This window comes from Temnothorax longispinosus, chromosome 9 (genome assembly GCF_030848805.1).
Source record: "Temnothorax longispinosus isolate EJ_2023e chromosome 9, Tlon_JGU_v1, whole genome shotgun sequence".
Taxonomy (NCBI): Eukaryota; Metazoa; Arthropoda; class Insecta; order Hymenoptera; family Formicidae; genus Temnothorax; species Temnothorax longispinosus.
Genome location: NC_092366.1, coordinates 7,258,847 through 7,279,721, shown reverse-complemented (window position 1 = coordinate 7,279,721; position 20,875 = coordinate 7,258,847). Strand labels below are relative to the sequence as shown.

At 35.6% G+C, this 20,875-nt stretch overlaps 1 protein-coding gene and 1 long non-coding RNA gene across 6 annotated transcripts in view; both read left to right on the top strand.

Moving 5' to 3' along the window:
- The window catches only part of Sick (sickie), a 126,820-nt gene that overhangs the window by 95,397 nt on the left and 10,548 nt on the right, over window positions 1-20,875 (top strand). The gene's annotated exons all lie outside the window — the stretch shown is intronic.
- LOC139819541 (uncharacterized) lies at window positions 10,593-13,224 on the top strand. The gene is made up of 2 exons (XR_011733754.1): window positions 10,593-12,436; window positions 12,936-13,224. It is a non-coding gene; the product is annotated as an uncharacterized lncRNA (long non-coding RNA).

Genomic DNA, 20,875 nt, shown 5'->3' with positions numbered 1-20,875 from the left:
AGAGCGTCATTCGGGCCCCGATTCCCGTATGAACCGTCGCCGAACGCCGAACGCCGAAAGCCGAGTGTAGAAGTGTAGATCGCACTTTGCGCACTCGCGAGTCGCGCGTCGCGTATCGTGCTCAGTAAGCTCAGTTGGCGTCGAGATCGGTCGAGGTGCGCACTGCGCAACATTTTACATCGCGTTTGTATTCTTTTCTCGCGAATCGATCGTGATCTATTAGTGTTTTGTTTGCGATCGGGATCCATACGGTGATGTGATATATAGTTCAAAGGATTCATTAACGTGTGGATTATTGAAATGACGGCTTTGAATCATCGAAGGAGAGAGGATTAGAAACAAAAGTAATTGCAACGAAATCGTTTTGCCTGGATCTATCGATATTTTTCAGATGCATACGATGCATCTCAGGCGATGCTACGACCTCTGATACGTTATCGCACGTTATTTGACAAGATTCGAGAAGATTCTTGATAAAATTCTTGAACGTGTGGACATTGAAAAAATATTAGTAATACGACTTTATCTTGGTTCGATTACATTTTTTTTAAAAGTTAAAAAATACACGTGTACATTATTTAACGATTGACTTGATTATGTGCGTTTCCCAACAAGCGACACAGGTTATTATTCTATCTTTTTTTGGCATTCAGTCAGTAACAAAGACAGAACCACTTGTATCGCTTGTTGGAAAACGCATTATATAATCTATCTAAGCTTGCGAAATTAAACTTATAAATTTTATTTCACTAAACTTATTCATGATTATAATGATAAAACTAAATCAATGATAAATGCAGATCTTCCTTTGTTAAACAGTTCTACTTAGTATTCTCTCTCTTTTAATCTAGATACTGTGTTGTTATTACTTAATCTCTTCATCTACAAATAATTAGCGATATAATTCTTTACAGAATTATATAAATAAATTAGTATTTAATTTAGTAAACAGTTAATCAAAAAACTGATTATTTATTAAGTATTAATTGCTTTAAAATGACACTTTTATCTAAATTAAAAATTGAAACTCTGAATTAAACGAAGAAATTTAAGAAAAATTTGAAAAATTGAAGCCTCTAAATATCTCTGATAATTTAATAATTCTCTCGCCTGTACTTTCTAGAATATATATATATAATCTCATCAGAGTCAATTTTAGTAAACCCTCGACTAATTGTAAGATCTCACGTTAAATTAGACGCAGCGAATTCACGTGTTCATCTTGTTGGCTATCGCGATTCTCTAAGTATGCCACATTTCTCTCGCGTTACCCTTACAGCACAGTAACCTCTTTGCGATTCTCAATATCGAGGATGCCCAATTGCCCATGTACGAGAGAATCGATTGCCATGAAAATTCACATTTTAGATCATTCATATAACATCCTCATATTTTTAACAAGAAACCAATCGTGTGTCTCTCCCATGTAACTTAATTTTATTTTTATTTCAAAACAAAGAAAAAATTGGTTAATCAGATTTGATTATAATCTTCAAGTTCTATATAATTTCCCCAATTAATAATTTAATTAATAGCGCACATTAGTTCGGTAATAGAGAAGAATTGTTTTAATAAAAAATAAAAAATAAAAAATAATTAGCAATTTTTTGCCTCATTATTTTTTGCTGCGACTGACGATGAGATGTTGATGTCGCATATGAACAGTAAGGAGACCTCGTCGAGGTCACAGGTTCGTTCATCGCACTCTCGGATGTACACATGTACGTATATGGTAGAAATGAAGGGAATCCTAAGTCGTTCTTAGGAGTCGCGGATTTTTTCGCGGTCGTCAGCTGCATTGCGCATTCTCGACGCGTACACCATCGTCGTAGTATGCTATCCTCTTCACGTTTGCTTTTCTTCTCTTTTCGTCGTACATACGACACCAACTCAATCCCTGAAGAAATCTCGCGATATCGCGTCCGTATATAGTTATTGACACCCTATATATGGCGCAGCCATACTCTTATGGAATGAGTGTAACTTTGATATCAAGTACCTACACACAAAAATATCAAGAAAAATGGTTCTAAATTTCAAGAGCGTATAGTATTCGCTAAAGAAAAGGAAAAATACTTTGTTTCATAATACGTATGCATGTATCATGATATGTATTACACATTTTGAAATAATTCTGCTTAGAAATTATATACTATATTGAAATAATGCAGTTATATATTCATATATTAAAATTCCATGCACCATCGCATGTACTATTTTGGCATATGTGTATTCCAAGACTCTGATTATATCTTAAAATAAAATTTTCCAATGTTTAAACTTTGGATATTAGATTTTATGTAACGGCAGCAAATTACGATAAATGATTGTTCATACCGTAAGAAGAAAACAATCGGTCAAACTAATTAGATTTCTGGAACTACTATGTACTATTAATACTATCTGTTCGGTGTCGCATATTGGCGCTAGGGAGAGTAGCACACACAGTCACAACACACTACATACACATGCACCTTAGCTAACACTCCACACTCTAATTGTACGTTTAATTGCTCGTAGAACATAAATCGCCGCGGAACGCTCGACGGAGCGGAAAATCTAAAGCGTTCGCTCGCTCGATCCAAAACGCGATCCGAATCGTTTCGTGCGAGTCTCCTCTCGCTACACGATCGCTAATCGTTCAATTTTTTTGCCTTGCACGTTAATTGCACCGTAAACCCTGTAAACAGGCGAGCCGCTGTTAATCCGCAAAAAACGGGATTAATCTCTTTACCCATCTCTTTATCCAGGCAAAAAGCGATCGACTCCCGTCGTTCGATAGACATAAAGATTTCAGACAATCGCAATTCTCCTGATTTTCACGGGCGGATTTTTAATTAACGTTTTTTTATGTAAATTTCAAGAAATCTCATCGATTAATTATAACTATTTTTGCGTAAACTCACTTAAAAAATCATTAAAAGCTACAAGTACGTATGGGAATCTTTTTTTTATAGAAATTTTTATATATTTTTCTACTAGTTAAAAGTTTCGATGTTACGCGAAAACGCAGTGAACCACATCTGTAATTAGGCGTTTAGAGAACGAAATACTGTGCAGTAGACGCTCTCCGGCTCCGGAAGCTGGGCAACAGGTAGTAAAACTTTGTAGAAACCGACCACCGCCTCAGGGATATCGAGAAGATGATTGGCTCGTACATGGAAATTTAAATCTCTGCTTAACTCGATCCTCTGTTTTACGACCGCGTATTACGTGTATCACGCGTATCACGCATCCCGTACCTATTATCGTAAATCTCGCAGCCTAATTTCTAATGATAGACCGCGGCGTGATAGAATATATGTTTATCAGTATCACATTCGACAAATAAATCGCGATCGATTGATCGCATTATCGAGATTTACGGCGAGCATTTTTCCCATATGTTTTACAATTCTACAATTAAGTACATCATATTACCGTTTATGCTTTTAATATTGGTAAAAAAGAGACCCAAAGTAATCATATAAATTTAGCGTATATCATAAATTTACTTATGGTGATAAAAAGTTTTGGAAGTATATCTTTATGAGCAATTTCCTGTATTAGTAATATGATCTCGTTAGGAACTTTTATTTATTTTCAACAATATCTGCTGTATATTTCCGACGCCCATTATATAGGATCGCAAACATATGAGACTTAAAAAGGTTTAGATCACTAGAAATCTGAGATTTTATTTAGACGTGACTTCTAAACATGACTATCCTCTTAAGAGAGAGGTCTAGAAAATAATTTTTAAAAAATATGCCCTAATTCTGCTCTTGCAATAATTAAATTGATTTAATTTTGATCTGTTGTTATGTAATATTTTCTTTATACAAGTCAATATAATAAAAATGTGATTAATAATAAGCAATAATATAAAAATAAAAAATAAGATAAAGACAATTGTCTTTAAAATTTAACAAGAGTTTGAATTTTAATAAAAAATATTTATTTAGTTTATATATATATATATATATATATATATATATATATATAATTTATCTATTCGAATAAAATAAATTTAAATTTCTATACAAGTTCAAAATATTATTTTTTAAACGCAACCTAAAAATTGTCAGTACGAGTTAGCTTAGAGAACACAACGCGCATGCTTCGATCGTAAACAGAATTCTAGTGCCGAAAGTAGGCGATAAAATACGACTGATTGTATTTTCAGAAACGATATCCTGTCGGAAAGAATTACAAATCCCTGAGTTCCCTCGATCCTTTCGACAAATCGCTGTCGTGAATTTACTAAAGCGATTAGAGAATATTCAGCGAAAGAAATAGCAGTATAAAAAGATTCAGTGCACGTCGTCGTCGCTGATCCTTGCGAGACGCGAGACATTGTATCAAAAGTAAGGAGCAAGGCGCAAGAGGGCTGACAATGCATACGCCCTGTTTTGTTCTTTTGTGCACAGGGCCCAAATGCCCATAAGATTTACGGCCTCGTCGCCTGACCCCGATTTTACGGCGGCAACAATCGATCCCAAAATGAAAGGTCCCTTAAATCACTTTCCAAGATTACTGACCTTCCGAAGAAATTCGATCATTGTGGTTTCTTACCATTCTAGTCGATTTTTAGGGACAATACGCACGATTCAAAAGATTTTTATGAAATAAAATATTTAATTTTAATCAAGTATAAAAATAATTATATATATAGATATAAATTTTATTTATTCAAAATTTATGTGATTGCTGATAAAAATAAGTTGAAGCCAACTTATGTTGGAATAAAAATAGCGTTTGAATAATTACACAAAAATGTTTACAAAAATTTCTATCTCCTAAGTCATTCATATCCCTCTCCTATCTCATTTATAAGCTTTATATTATACTATTTTATATTTTTTATCTCTATTATATTACATAAATAGTTATTACTATTACTTTGTACATGACATGTCATCTATCTCGTATCTCGTCATATATTTTAATATTATATATATATGCTATTTTACACAATATTATATGCTTCGTGTGCAATTTTTTATTTGCTTAGCTTCTAATAAATACTGTCAATTAAATTCAATGCACTTTTGAAAAGAGAAACTGGTAAAAAGAAAGTTTCGGTTTATCTCCCGGATATAACACTCCGGAACGACTCGTTGTTAACTGCGACTTAGAATGATTCACAAGGCGAGTTCAACTTTTACGAGTGACTTCGCTATAAATGATTACATCACTTCCGACTATCCTTCGATGCCCGATGTTACAACACCTTGACCATGTGGCGCAGAAACGTTCTTCGATCCAGATACCGTCCAGATCGATCCTTAGAGCGTAATTAAAAACAGAGATCGTCTGAGTTGTTACTGGCCAGCCGATGGGAATACATCACTGGCCCAGATACTGTTGCTCCCATATGTATATATATTGTACATATGGGGCACATATGTATATCCCATTAACGATTCTAGCACACGACGGCGTTTTTCTTGCGATATCTTAGTGCCAACGGGCGCACATACTTGCAATTAAACCACGTAATACGAGAGTTTCTCCACTTGCTTGCTTCATTACGTATATAATTCGTCGCTCTTCCGGCGAGATACACACTCGCATCGCATTTGCTCCATCGAACGCTTTGGAAATTGTAAAAACGCGAAAATAGATAAACAAGTTCTTCATCCAGATGAGTTTAGGGCGAAACTCTGCCGATAAAGTTTAGCTTCGTGCATAAACTTATTTAGTAAATTTTATTGAACTTTTAGTAATAGATTATTTTCCAATTTATCGTCTATAAATAGTGAAAAATTAAACTTTTTAACATAACTAAATGATAAAATCTTATTCTTCAATTCTCTTCAGGTTTTTAATTCGAGATTTAATTGCTTAAATGTTTAATGTTAAATATTGACAAGTATCTCTCTTTACAGAAATTTTTCTTAAAAAGGATGATCTATTCTGGAAATGAAATGTTTTACTAAATGAAGGAATAATAGTATTGCATTTATGTACATACGTTAAATGCAATTTCCTCGTGTCTCGAAATTTGAATGCAGTATAGACCAATCGTGAATCTGTCAGCTACCTAATTAGTAATTCTAGCGTGCATCGGATACCTTTTTTCTCCTTTTTTCCGCTTTTGCGTGGCCGATCACGCGATGCATATATTTCCATTAATTAATTTGTAATCTCTAACCCCGCCCATGCTGCACACACCATATAGAGTAACATACTAATCACAAATAGTAATCAATATCTATTGCCATCAATATACGTGCGTGCGTGTGTGTAGAATATTTAGATTAAACCGGATATTAAATATTAAATGTCGGATTTGTGGTAGAGTCAAATTAATACATATTAAAGATAAGTTTTAATATTGAAATACATATAGGTAATACGCATTATTGAAATTTAAATAAATAATTAATAATAGAAGAAAGTTTCTACGTTGATGTAGAATTTTTGAAAAATTCGAAATTATGGAATATTAAGATTATATATCAGATGTCGAAGTTTCTGCATCTCTATAGAAAAAGGGCCAGACCCTTAAGCCCAATGGCGTAGGCTCCGATCAATAAACCTTTGGCAGCTTGATCTATTGTTTCTTTCGCAAAAATCTTTACGTTTTTACAGATTGTTTGAAAATTATTAAAACATTAAAATCTCCACTAGAGTAAAAGAACTCTCCACTAGGAAGGGCATCCAGGGATGTACCTATGTCGTCTTAGGTACATGCGACTCATGAACTTGCAACGAAAGACAGTATATACTGAGGGCACGCGTGGGAGTTCCGTTAACCCGCAGGACTTGCCGAGCGGCAGGACCATTGGCGCAGTCAGCTATAAATTACAATCATTATTATCCTCCCGCGGTCCTCCCGCAAAACGATATCCAGCAGCAGCACTCTCACTACATCTCATGAAACTTTTACAACCAGTTTTTTTGATTTTTTTTCTTCGACAAAGTGTTGCGCGAATTCCACTCTCGTGGCTGGGGTTTATGATTCAATCCGAATATGGAGTATTTCAGTGAGAAGTAAAGTCGAAAAATGAAAAACATGTTTATTTCAGAGTCGAAAAACAGATAGATTAACAGAAGAAGTAGTAGTAGTAGAGATGATTCTAGTTAAGTTACACGGTGTGAAATTCGAATAAATTAGTTTCTCTTGAAAATGGTGTAAAATTTTTATTTAATGATATACAATATTTTAAACTTAATTATACAATTATCTTGAATTTCATTTAAAATTCGATTATTATACACTGCATTATCAAAGCATAATATATTTACATTTTAATATCTTGATATTATTTTTTTACATTTAATGATATTTTAATGCTTTAATATTTTTCAATAAATCAGTGAAAACGTTAAGATTTTTGCGAAAGAAACAATAGATCAAACTGTCCAAGGTTTATTGATCGGAGGCCTACGCCATTGGGCCTAAGGGTCTGGCCCGGATCCTGCAGTCTCTCGTGACGAGTACATACATATCGAGCTTATCTTTTGTCGACGTTTTTCTTTCATGGTGCAAGACAGCCCGAATCTTTTTTGACTTCCTCGAATCATACTTTTTCCATTCACCTCGAAATCGATATCGGATTAATTCTGATTCGTATCGATGGCCAATCAGCCATTCAATTACGCGAAACTGAAGTGGCGAATTCTCGCGTTTTTCACGACTACTTCGTTAGTCGTGGAAATGGATTCCGCGAGAATAAGAAAGATTCCGGAGACGTTCTTAGTTTGACAGTAATCAAAGTCGTCACACGATGATATCGCGGATTATCCGCGCGATCCTTGAACTTTCACCTACTTGCTGCTTAGGATAGTTTCAATATTTAGATGTAGGCTGAATTGAAATCTTCAGATGCTTGTATCTCATTAAATCTTTTCTTCTACCCGAATTTATATGTCCTTGAATTCTGAGATATTTACACAGAGAGATGCTGGCTCTCCAAGAGAAGACGCGAAAAATAGAGACGTTCACAAAGGCAGACGTACGCGTTCAAGGCGGTCAGTTAATGCTGAACATTAAGAGGAGAGACAAAAGGCGAAACAACAGCGCGACTTTTAATAAGCGGGACTGCGGGATTGGCTGGGCAGTTGGCTCCAATCAAGTCCCTGGGTCTCTTGGCGTCTGTTCCTCCGGGGCCTTTGGCCGTCCATACGCATCTATATACGTTCTGGCCCATGAATTAAACCCACGACCATTATGATGAATCATTATCGTCGCACTTATTGTTATTGCTGCCATCGCATCTTCATCTTCATTCCTACTTTGGCTTCTATTTCCAATCTTTTCGTCGTGTTTTATTGAGTTTCAAATAAGAGTCATTTTGCAATGAATTTTGTTACGGAAATACGTTTTATTTATTCTGTGATGTATAATCTATACAATATTAGAAAAATTAAAAAAATAAATTTTAAACTAAAGTTAATTTTATTTGTATCTATAATTTTAATTTAACAAGATATTTTTATATAATCTAATATAACGTGCAGTCACGATTAAATCAACGGCTATCTCAAAAATATAACTATATAATGAGAAATATTTTATAGATTATTATATTTTCAATTATTCTTTTACCAGTAAGAAAAGCTGTAATGCTTATCTTTTGACGTGAATTCTTATGGATTGGTATTTGTACCCAAAATTTAAAGTGAATTTAATGATATCATATGGAATTTAGAAAATTTTTAATGATCATTATTTTTTTATTAAAAAGTATATCTTTTATAACAAAAAATTTTTGCAGATGCGTATTTCTGCGTGATGACTGCTCTTAAAGAATCTCTTAAATCACGTCATCACGCTCATCACGCCACAAGACATTTTATGCATTTGTCTTCTGGGAGTTACACGATAAAATCGCATCAAGAGTTTACGGGGGGAAAAAAACAAGAAGCGAGAGTGTTCTAGATAATGTTAAATCCACGTGACGCGCGTAAAAACATGCACCGAGCATTTGTATGCATACGTGTTATATGCAGAGTAAATATCGTCGCGGTGCAAGCTCATTTGGTCGGTGACGTGCACTGATTTTACATTCCATTCTGTTGAAATCGATCTTTTTAATCACCAATCGACCTTGTCTAGGAAACTCGATTTCTGAAAAAAAAAAAAAAAAAAAAAGAAACAGTCGTCGCGCGATCTCGCCAGGTTAAATCATCGATCGATTGGTAGCTTCCTTGAAAAATAAGTGATGTATTAATCGTCGTGACGATGCGATTGCATCACGCAACCTGTCATGTAAATTTTATATTGAAATTTAATAGTCACAACATATATTGTTCTAAGATCGTCTTGTTGATAGCGAATTACGATCGATTCATATAGGCTCGAAAATCTTGCAAATTATGTCCATTAAATGTTCTCGATTTTTATTTTCTTTTCTGTTATGAGATTTATATTTCATTTATTATTCTGTTTTATTTTTACTTTATTTTATTTTATTTTATTTTATTTATTTATCTTAGTTTTATTTTATTTAACGCTATATTTTTTTCTTCATTAATCTTCTAATCTTTCTACTTTTTTTATATTGAAATCCATTAGGTTTATCCCATATTTTATGTAATACATTGGAATTTTGTGAATTAAGAAGGAATTGCAAGATTCTTTATATTTTAACTTAGAACAGATCTAGGTAGATCGTCTCGTGGACGATCTCAACATCTCATTTCGTACCGTTACGATCGCTTCGATACCATCGAAGTAGGGATACGTGACTTTCCTACCTCCCGGTATATCGATCATCAGCTGAAAAAGCGGAAGGCTTAGCTAGACGGGATAGCTAGTTCTGTGCGCGGGTTTCGATTCGATAAATCCCGATTTGCTCGGCGCACCGAGACCGAGAGATCGTCATCTCGTCTATTTGCGGTTTCTTGCCGCTTTGAGCAAGTAGTAATAATCGTCGTATACTTGGCGTTCGGTGGCGTAGCACGCTTCCCGTGATTTATGATGGCTGTTTTACTTTGCAGACTCCCGTACAACGACATCGTCTCTCCGTCGCGTTACGTAACGTTTATAACGTCAAGCCCGCGATTCGCGCGAGATACGCCGCGCCGCATTTATCTCACTCGAAACGACGCGAAATTGCGCGTTAATAATACACTCCGCACATCTAATCCGCTCTATTTGCTACCGATAATAGAGCTATGATAAAATATCGCGATACTCGAGATCAGTACTACCTACAAAGAGACAAACAAAACGGTCTGCAACAACACGGAAGCTATAACGTAATTATAACAATGTAATTACGACAGACAGGTATAACATATGTCGATAGTAATTTATATTATATCTCCGATTAAATGCCTTACGTGGACATTGTCAAATTAATCAAAGTCTAAACGTAGCGCTGCATATTATTAATTGTTTCTTAAAATTAGGCAAGGTTTTCTGTCTTGCCACAAAACGTAATATAACAAATTAATTTATTATTTATTTAACAATTTGTAAAAGGGTTAATCGACATTCAAGGATTTTTGGACCTTTGGTCCGAAAAGCGTAGAAACCGGATTACTTACATGCGGGCGCATCGCCGCATCCTTATCTGATGCAGATGTTCTGGATAATCAACACAACAACGCCTTACAATGTTGCAACGGTGCGATCACCACGCGGCACGCTCCTGTCGTGCTCCGAAAGCAAATTAACGTATCTTTCCGGCATGCGTCTTGCTTGCGCCGAGCATCGAGATCGAGGGATTACATCTCGTCGCAGAGGAGTCTGTAATTATTTCGTCCGAGTTCTTGCGCGTGTCGGCGTTCGGTCGCGGTCGGCTGTCGTCCTCTTCGCCGCGATCGTTGTCGCACGAGCCGCAGTCATTGACTCTCACTTTGGCCCTTTGTGCATGTAACGTATAATAAGCGTTTCGCGAAAAATTGCACGTTGCACAGGTCACAGATGTTGCGAGAAGAGTTTTCTTTCCGGCGGACGTAAAGAATCGCGAGCACATTATTATACATGCAAAATATATAGTAACGTTGTATAATATATAGTATACTGTAGTAATTTTAGAGAGGAATATTTATATTTTATTCTTATTAATTAATTGGAAAAGAATATTTTTTTTACATAAGTTTTATTATAAATACATGTTATAGATTCTTATTTATCATTATTTGGTGAAATATCTGAAAATTGTAGGATATAGATAAAAAGAGTTAGCTTTGAAAAAAATTCAAACATTTATAACTGTTCAAAAATTAGTAATTCCTTTTTTATTTTTTAGGGTGTTATAACTTAGTTCTAAATATATATTTAGTAACGAATGTCTCACAATGACAAAATGTAAAGAAAGATTAACGATGACGAAACGGGGAGGAAAAAAGTACTGTAATAAGGCGAGACACTCGCGACGTTATTGACATCTACGGGGACATTAATATTTATGGGGCTCTACCAGCCGCCAAAAAGAAAGAGACGCGGCAACTCACGACAGAGTAAATGCACCTGCGTTACGCGTGGTGCGTGCGTATGCCCGCGTGTACGCGAGGACAAAGCCTCGTCGCGGCCCGCGGATGTCGTTTCACAGAAGAGGGGCACAGCGAGGGGAGGAGACTTCCTTCGATCGAGCTGTACACGCGTGACGTGCAACTTTTATTTGCCTTTAATGACTGTCGTTTTGCATTCTCTTTCGCCCTTTCTCCCTTTCTCCCTTTCTCTTAATTCCGCCTTTTCATTTTCTCACGAAGAGAAATTTAAGCATTCAAGATTATTATATTGATTCACGTGAATATATCTAAGAATCGAGAGATTACGAAATTTCATAAAATTTCCCGGAAACGAGTTTCTCGCTCATCCGCGAAATCTCGTTTAGATCACTCAGCTCGATCCGTATCCCGGAAGCTGCGTTCGCGAGAGGTTGTTGCGAACTAGGTACTCGCAATAAAGTTGAATGTAAAACGAGAAATCCATAAAGGTAAAACGAGTTACATTGAGATGGAGAGTGAAAGAAGAGAAACAGAGAGGAGAGAGAGAGGAAAGAGGGGAATTTAATAACCACTAATTATCCGAACGGCGAAAGGTTCGGCGATGACTGGACTTTTCTACCTGCATTTTTTCACGCGAGTTGCATGATTCTTTGCTCCATATATACTCAAATATGATCAATTTAATTTGATTAGTGCGCCGCGGGAATATTTAATGGATTTTAATAGAACTTCTGTTCTTGACGCGAGAGATGCGCGATACAATGTGATAAATGGAGTGCTATCTTTAAAGCGCACATTAAAAAAGTATAACTTTGCAGATAATTTCTGTTTCGCTCTCTTTTCACGCGTTCTGATTTCGCGGTGGCGCGATCGGCCTCGCAATAACGATCACGAAATGCTCTCTTTTGCCCGTGGTTTCCGAGCCGTGTCGACCTCGACGGCCGCTTCCCGATGGAGGAGAGTTATATATCATCCGCAGGACGTTTTACGCCCGAAAGTATCCTTCCGCCGCGATGTTAATTGAATCGCGCGCTTTCGAATGGAAGTAAGTAACGTAATTGACCGTTTTTCCGGTCCACGTTGTTCTTATCGGAGGAAAGAACGAATTAGAAAATCTTTCAATCGAAAAAAGGAAAAACGTTAAGAACTATTCGACGATGGAGTTGACAAGTTGAAAATTTTTTTTTGTACAATTTCGAAAAAAATCTATTTTATTAAAAATTATGAATTGATACAAATCAGTGTGAAAATTGATGACATAGAAGAAATTGCAAAATTGTTGAAAAGATATAAGTTAAATATTATACATAACTTTGATTATATATGAAAATTAGATTATATGTTAAAAAAATATTAATCGTATAAATATATTTCATTACGAAGAATAAAACTTGTATGTACAAAAAAAATTTATTATTCAAGATTAATAAATCTAATTTTCTTTGTCTTTCCTTTTTCTTGTAAAAGATGTGATGTATGATGAAAATAGTTTTCTAGTGTAATTAAACAACAAGTAATGACACGAGAAACGATTTCAATTTCAGAAAATTGGTTTTTCTTCGCACAGTCTCGTAAAAGCGTTTATTGGCAATTTTGCGCGTTGTCATATCCATCATCCTGTTGCTGCTTCTCGTCCGCGAGCTTATAAGCGTTGTAAATCGCTTGTAATGCCCGTCGTTACATTACGCTACGCGCCTACGAGCCGCGTTAACGACCGAAAAAGCGAGTGACGGCCTCATGCTAATCGACTACAAGATGAACTTTGATTACGTGACGAGCGAAACGGTGCTTCGGATTGTACGTGGCGTGTTAATAAAGAAATTCAGACGAATACTAATAGACTTTATGGTAATTGCCAACAAAATGACAAAATGGACATTTGGAACCTGCCTGTTCAAATTTTATTCTCCATATTCATATAAAATAACGCAGTTTTATTTTTTACTGTTTTTCTTTTAATAAATTAAGTCAAAAAATAAAAAAATATTTATTAAAAATAAACCTTATTTCAACAATATTTCCTAAAGATGAAGTATAGTAACTTAGGTATTTGTACAAGAAATATATTTTTTTCTTATAATTTTCTTGTTGTCGTGAACGCTATAAACCTTACAACTAAATAGAAAATAGAGAACGCGCGTAATCTATAATTAGCAAGTAGCTAATTATTTGCATGGATAATTATTCGCATCGAGTCTTGAATTCCAGATTTACGAGCCATCGTGGTAGTATTAATTAATTAGTCGATTAATACTTTTTCATATTACGTAGCTTTCTAGTTACAGTTATCTTTGAATTTCTACTTTATGGAATAATTTAATTAATCTTCGGCGAATACATTTATCCCGAAAACGATTTTGTTCGAACGGCGATACCTGGTATCGCTTCTGGTACCCCTTTTTCCTCACCAGATGGTCTTAATCATTATCATAAGAGATGCGCATTTTCAGATGCTGCCATAAGACTCCTTATCGTACCACACTCGTCACTCGCTGATAAGTCAATACGTTCTGGATGATTCCGGGTCGATTTAGGTCATCGGTTCTTATTATAGCGTCTGACTTGTAACTTAAGCGAGAACCTGTTAATCTTTCCAATACCAAGTTAACCCTTTAATGAACTATTTACCTTTGCTACTTTTGTTGTCCGTGTCTGGATAAATTCAGGTAATATAATGGATGATAAATATAATTTATATAAAATATAAGTAATTCTCTGTTCTCGATCAGAATAGTTAGAGTCTCGAGATCGTTAGGTAGCTCGAGAGTGTTACGTCACCGGTTCTCGAGACCCAAATGCGTTATCAATATTACTGTTACGACAGCTGCTGCTTCACTAAACTCAACCTCGTATATTTGATCTTCTTTAAACTATTGGTTAAACTAGCAACGCTCCCTTAGTCAATCGTTTATGTTGTTTTATTCTGAATTTTATAAAACTCAAAAATTACAAAAATTGCATTGAAATGATACTACAATAAAAAGTAACGTTACAAAAAATTAAAAAATATATAATGTGATAATTATAAAACTGATAATATTGTATAATATAATATTTTATAGATCAAAATGTAATAACAAATAATATACCTGCCCACCATCACAACAGAAAAGTATGACAAAGCGAATTTTTATTGCTTGCTTAGACTACTTTTTCTTAAAGTATCATAAACTTAAAGTAACTTAAAAGTAAAAAGAAGTATAATCGCGAACGTATCAGAGGAATAAGCTCGTCGGTTGTATCAGTTCTTACATCGATATCTAAGCAAAACTATTCCGGAGCAAATAATGAATTATTCATGCAGAGATCCGTGGCTGAAATCATGAGTAAAGGTCGTCAAGTGAACGATCCGCGATGTAAGAAGACTCTATGTGATTTTTTTTAACAGTGATGTGATCGATCAAACTTTATCAAAAGATGTGCTTCAAGATGCAAGATGTTGGAAATTCCATCGACATAAATCTCATATTTCAAAGTATAAACATTATATGTACACAACAGACACAAACATTTTCCCCCAAGATTAACACGATTAACATGAATTCGATTAAATTTAGAGCAATGTGATAAAGCATAAATTAAAAATTAAATTACAATCTGCAAGATAGATTTGAGATATTAAAAGAAAGCAAGATACAGCTTCTTTCAAAATTAAAAAATAAAAAGTCATGTTCTTTGCAGTGAAAAGTAACATACGGAACAGATAATTATTTTCTTTTAAGTGAAACAAAAATGGAAAGTCTTGAAAATTAGAAAGAAGAATATCTACAATATTTTTTGACTGTTATCTTTTTCATTTTCTTCAAGACGTATTGTATCTCTTAAAATATTTATCATGTGAACCTTTGCTGGTTTCACATGTCAAAAAGAAGAAGTTTGTAACAGCTTGTTGAAGATGGACGTAAACGTGTGTTCACGCCGCGTTCACGATGGCTATGCGACCATAAGATCGCGCGGCAGACCGCGTGCCGTCTATCGTTCCGATTCCGAGGAATTGTTAAAAGAGGCAGGTGGCCCGTACGCTTTGCCGCGCCTCTCAAACTTCCGGGTGGTCTCGGAAGATGCGCGACAGGTGCCCAGATGGGCCGACCTTGGCCAGGATCAACCTTTGATCGAGAATTACGGTACCCTACGTGCCATCAGATCGCGGGATTTCGAAGAGCCGCGTAAGGTAACGCTGAAGACGTTCTCCCGTCGGGACAAACTCGGCAGCAACTCGAGAAACAGCGCTCTGTCAGCGCAAGGCAATCTTCAGCGTTTAAGGGAAAATAATGATAAGAATGCTGAAGTGCAAAAAGGGGATCATCAAGCTAACACCAATTTCTGCGGCCAGTATGGATGGAAGCCTGAAGACTGCGTTCGTTATGACTGCGATCGGCGAGTTTATGATACGGTACCGGTTGAAGATAATCTAACAAACCTGAAACCCTTCTGCGTCGTCGATACGATTTCGCAGGAGAATAATTTCATTAATATCAATAACAATCGATGCGATGTTTTTAAGGAACCCAAGGAGGATGTCGAGAATCTCAACAATCGCTCTATAAAATATTCGAAAAACAATTGTATCTTTAAAAATAAGGATGATCCTTATTACATTGAAATGGAAAATGACAAACAAAAGAGCGCTCGAGATCTAGAAAATGTCAAAAACGATCTTCTAAGGAACTCAAAGAGCACTTCCGTCTTCAAGAATGATCTGGAAAATACTAAACGGAGATTTTCCAAAGACCAACAACCCATTTATGCAGTTCCCCGAGTGTTCTCCAAGCCCAGGCGCGAACGTCGATTGGTCATAGTTGACGGAAACTATGTTCCCAGCGGCGATCTCTACCGCACTACGGCCAAATACATCGAAGACATCAACCGGAATCTCGCGGAGATCGACAAAAATTACGAAGTGATGAAGGCGAATCCCAGAACTTACGGAGTGATCAACAGAATTGCTAAAGGCGAATTGCTGCCGCAAAATCAATCTGGAAACTTGTTCGGCTACGTGAGAAAGAGAAACATGGCACCTATGCCGCCTATCAGCGCCGATATAGATGAAGTTATTGAAGAGAAAAATGATAAAGAATCCAGGAAAGATATCAAGTATCTTCGCAGACCCAATTCTAAGGGTAGACTTCCGCCCAAAGTTCTGCCGAGATCCTCATCCATTGAGAATACATCCAGACATTCGACGGGATCCACCACCGCCTCATCAAGCAAATCCACTGAATCGTTATACGCAATCAGTGAGTCCTTGACGGAACTACCAAAGATTTGTGATTCTCAAAAACGAGATCCAGCTTGGAACAAGATTTCTCAAGAGCTGGTATTGAGAAAAAGCAACTCGCAGGATCAATCAAAATTTAATATCGATAACGATAATCCGAGGAGAAGCAAATCTGCAGGTTTAGAAGTCAAAGATTCATCATCGTCGACAGACGACGAAGTTTCGATTCAGAAGGATCGATTGCCGGTCACCAGTACGATTCGCAGGAATCGCTCTCGAGTCGACCAGGAGAAATCATTATTGAGGAAAGAACGAGCTTCTAACGAGGTTCTGGAAAGGGTTTCAGGCAAACTAGAGCAGGTACGATCTATGGAGAATCGCTTGAAGGACCGTCGATATGACACCCTGCCCTCGAGAAGACTCAAAATATCTTCGAGACCGCTTCACAAGTCTAGCGAGGACGTTCTTGATGGTGAAAGATTCTCTCACGATGATTCTGATCTACCGAAATCTTGCTCAAATGGTAACGATGTCGATCGAAAGCAAAACGCTGATGAAAATCTCGCGGAAGTCCTTCAGCAAGGTCCTTTTTATGTTATGGACGCCACCGAGGTGATTCTTAAAGGACAATTAGAACGATCCAATCGCTTACAGCGACAGGATCTTTTTCCCAGAACTAGACACAATTCTTTAGAATCTAAGGAAACAGACGGCAAGGTTCAAGCTAGCGCTTTCGCTACTCTACCGAGACGAGGAAATCCCGCAAAGGATCAACCTGATTCTCTTAGGAGGTTCTCTGGGAACGGACCCATCTTGGAGCCGTTATACGAACATGCGGTTAGTGATCCTGTGAAACCACGAGAAACTCAGAATGTGATACCCTGGTGGGAGCTGGCTACCAAGAAGTACAGGCATCGCAGTTGCCCATCCTTACAGGTAAATTAGATATCGTCCGCGTCGATGTATAGCGTTAATTAGGGACAGGCACGTCGAAATTGCGGTTGCACCTCGCGACTTTAGGTCAGTAGTTCTCAATGTGAGAACTATAATGATAATAATTATATAAAAATGTGCACACGTTGAGAAATGGACAAAAATTAGAGATATTAATTTCTAAGAAACTATTCAGCGTTTATATAATACAGAAAATTATAATTTAGAATTTATTAAGTATGCACTTAGTTTCGATATATTCAATGTAAATTCGCAACAAAATACAATAGATCAGATCACATACATAGCATTTAAATTTGCAAGATTGTATATTTTGCATTGCCACAAACATCAAAGTGTAATCGAGGAACAAGCCATATTAGTGCAATAAACAGATGACTTTATGGAATTATTACTTTGACGAGAACCATGTGGCAACTTTTTCAATGTCTGCACAATTAGCCTTGCAATCAAATTATATTATGCTATAAAAGTCATGAAAAACCGATCGTACTACCACATATAAAATTATGTTAATTGTCCTCTCATCTTACATGCATTAAATGTTACTTTTATAAACATGCAACTGATTTATTTAATTTCTTTAAATTGATATTTTATTGCAAATACAGTTTATCGCGTTAAACATTAGTTATCAAGATATAAATAATTAGAATAATTAGGATAGATTATTGAAATTGTTATAGATATTAAAGTAAATAATGATATTTAATGAACAAAAAATGAAGAAAAGATAATATATTTTCTGTCTTGTGTACATGTATGAATTGTCATATAGATATCTACGTCAATCGGAGTGCATCGACTCCAAACGATATATATATATATATATATATATATATATATATATATATATGTATACACAATAGATATGATTTATTCGCAGTAACCATTGCGGGTAGTTAAAGCAATGAAATAATAAATTCGATAATGAGGCCTCGCCGTCAAAATTGAGCTCAGCGCATTCCGTCAGCGCATTTAGAAAGACGACGGCGACGCGTAATAAAGCGTAGGTCGACAATACCACTCGTAGTCCCGATTGAATAATTATGCGCGCATACTTCGGCATACTCTTTGTAATCGTATCATCGGCCCTACCCCGATGAGAGACAATTGGAATCACATATATCACGTTTTGCGTCTCGCGTAAGATTATTCGTGTTCCAAACATTTCTGAAAAAATTTCTATTTTAGTTTTAATTTTTACTTTCAATGTTTTCTTAGACTTTTATATATGTATAAAAATTATCTATCCTTCCTTGATTACGTTTAAATAGTAAGACGTTACTTCTAACTCGATTAAATCCTGCTTTACACTATTGACTCGTCAAAAAGGCAAGCCCTTTTCTCACGCCTTTTTCTCCGTCGTCTATTGAGATATTGAGAACGAAGTGATGAAGGAAAACAGTTCACGATTATCGAAGACTCCGCGGGAGCAATTGCACAATTGACTGGCATCAGAAACGATTGGCCAATCGCGAATTTTATTCTCTACTATGTATTCCGTCTTCTTATGCAATCCGCTCTTTCGCGGTCTCGAAACTCTGCAACCGCACTGATTAAAACATCAATTTTAGTCACAAGCAGCGCGGCGCTTCGTACGACACGCCTCCTGCTTACTTTCTCCACCCAAGAAAATTTTATATAATTTTATTTCTTAGTTTACGTTAACGTTAATATTATGCTAATTTATCTTAATATTTCTTATTTTATATTTTAATTTAATTTACATTTTGTGTATTTAAGACAGATTTAGGATAATATATTAAAAATTTAGTAATTTAATTTGAAATAAAATAAAATTTTAAAATTACAAATTTAAAATCCTTTTCTTAAGAATGAATCACTAACAAAAGAGAGGCATTTTCCTTAGAAAGGACTCTCTACTTATCGAAATCGAAACCTAAAAACAGATATTCCTGCTGAAGCAATTTTCATAAATCGTGATCCTATTTCCTTATTCTGCTCTCTCCATCGGGTCGAAACATCCAAGAGAAGTTTAAACGCCACGTGGTAGAAGGATATAAAACTGTCATTGGGATTTGTGACAGACCGTCGTATTATAAACACCCTTGCGGGATCCCTGCCGCAACCGCTTCTGCATGCAGGAGAGAGAAAGATTTATGCGTTTCGGGGGTGCACTTTCGACCGGGTATCGTATGTAAACATATACCCTCTCGTATACACGTAGATATATTCTCGTTTTTTCAATTTTCAAACAAAATTATGATTTTTTTTCTCTTTTGTTTCTTCTCGTCACGATTAATAACGCTAATCACAATAATTGACCTATTTACTATTTTCACTCTCAATTTTAACAATTTATAAATTTACAAAGTGTATTCACTAGCTAATAAATAAGATACAGCACTATTTATGAGATGTATCTTAAACGCATGTTGCCTTTAAAAGACAATGTTCCATATAAACAGTAATATTTGTGTAAAATGTAATAAAATGAGAAGAAAGGAAGCAAAATGCAAGGAAATATTGCCATTATTATAGGAAAAATAATAAATATTTTTGAAATAATAATAAAATATTTAGGAAAAAAATATTCTCAAAGAGAGACTTGAAAAAAAGATACGTGAAATATATATGAGAGCGCACTTAAGGAGACCTTGGCCTTTAAGTGGAAAATGTCCTTGTGGCATTAATTATTAAGTATAATGCTGACCCTCACCCTCCTTTCTGCTCAAGCAATTATACGGGGATGTACATTATTGTGATGGGAACATCGAGGATAATGTACGTTGTGAACACGGCGTAATCCTCGAAGCGTTACGACCCGAGCTAACTGGGCTAACAGTTCCCAGGCCGCAGAAGTGTGATATTCTTCTCGGCGAAACGTTACAGGATGTTGCAATATCGCTCGAAAAATTCGAGACGCGGATTCCACGGAATTACAAGGTCTTGGGAGATTTCGTTAAATTTTTTCCATGTATTTGAGAAATTAAACTTAATGCCTATAAATTATCTCTTTATAGTCTTATATAATTATAATAAATATTTTGCAAAAAATGCATATCAATAAAAGGAAAAAAATTTGTAGAAAATTGTTTTTCTTACAGTTTATTTGCTTGCAATATATTTTTTTATATATGTATATCTAATTAAGAAGTAAATACACCTAATTAGTAATTAATTTATATTTTATTAGGGACGGGTTTTAAGGTGAATGTAAATTTATATCTGATATTTGATATAAAATATAATTAGCGCATAAAATTGGTTTATTGCACTTAATAACTATATATAATAATTATAAGACCTTGGAGTAATTCCATTTTAAATGACCGAATGCCTTTTGCA